The following is a 1,073-nucleotide window of genomic DNA, read 5'->3' on the forward strand; positions in this document are numbered from 1 at the left end:
AAAGCCTTGTTGAGGCTTTTGATCCTTCCATGAGAAATTGGGGTGATTTCTCCATGATGAGTTATAGGTGTTTCCATAAGGTTCACCTAAGTAATTTACCTCTGCTATTGCAGGGTTCTCAGGATCATAAGCTTCTTCTGCATAAAAAGCCTCTTGAGTACTGTTGGATGTAGCTTGCATTCCATGCAGACTCTGAGAGATCATATTGACTTGCTGAGTCAATATTTTATTCTGAGCCAATATGGCATTCAGAGTATCAACTTCAAGAACTCCCTTCTTCATAGGCGTCCCATTACTCACAGGATTCCTTTCAGAAGTGTACATGAACTGGTTATTAGCAACCATGTCAATGAGTTCTTGAGCTTCTGCAGGCGTTTTCTTTAGGTGAATGGATCCACCTGCAGAAGTGTCCAGTGACATCTTTGATAGCTCAGATAAACCATCATAGAATATATCCAGGATGGTCCATTCTGAAAGCATGTTAGAAGGACACTTTTTGGTCAACTGTTTGTATCTTTCCCAAGCTTCATAGAGGGATTCACCTTCTTTCTGTCTGAAGATTTGAACATCAGCTCTAAGCTTGCTCAGCTTTTGAGGAGGAAAGTACTTGGCTAAGAAAGCCGTGACCAGCTTATCCCAAGAGTTCAGGCTGTCTTTGGGTTGAGAATCCAACCATAATCTAGCTCTGTCTCTTACAGCAAAAGGGAAAAGCATGAGCCTGTAGACTTCAGGATCTACTCCATTAGTCTTAACAGTATCACATATCTGCAAGAATTCAGTTAAGAACTGAAAAGGATCTTCAGATGGAAGTCCATGAAACTTGCAGTTCTGCTGCATTAGAGAAACTAATTGAGGTTTCAGCTCAAAGTTATTTGATCCAATGGCAGGAATGGAGATGCTTCTTCCATGTAAATTGGAATTAGGTGCAGTAAAGTCACCAAGCAACTTCCTTACATTATTATTATTTTTGGCTGCCATCTCCTCTTCCTGTTCAAAAATTTCTGAAAGGTTATCTCTGGATTGTTGTATTTTAGCTTCTCTTAATTTTCTCTTCAGAGTCCTTTCAGGTTTTG

General features: G+C 40.0%; 1 non-coding gene across 1 annotated transcript; it reads left to right on the forward strand.

The window, feature by feature from the left end:
* The first annotated feature begins 474 nt into the window (after positions 1-474).
* On the forward strand, positions 475-582 carry LOC148553201 (small nucleolar RNA R71). Its single transcript, XR_015892878.1, has one exon. It is a non-coding gene; the product is annotated as a small nucleolar RNA R71 (small nucleolar RNA).
* Positions 583-1,073: the final 491 nt, after the last annotated feature.

Source organism: Arachis ipaensis, chromosome B7 (assembly GCF_059453495.1).
Source record: "Arachis ipaensis isolate K30076 ecotype BB chromosome B7, ASM5945349v1, whole genome shotgun sequence".
In the NCBI taxonomy this organism is placed as follows: Eukaryota; Viridiplantae; Streptophyta; class Magnoliopsida; order Fabales; family Fabaceae; genus Arachis; species Arachis ipaensis.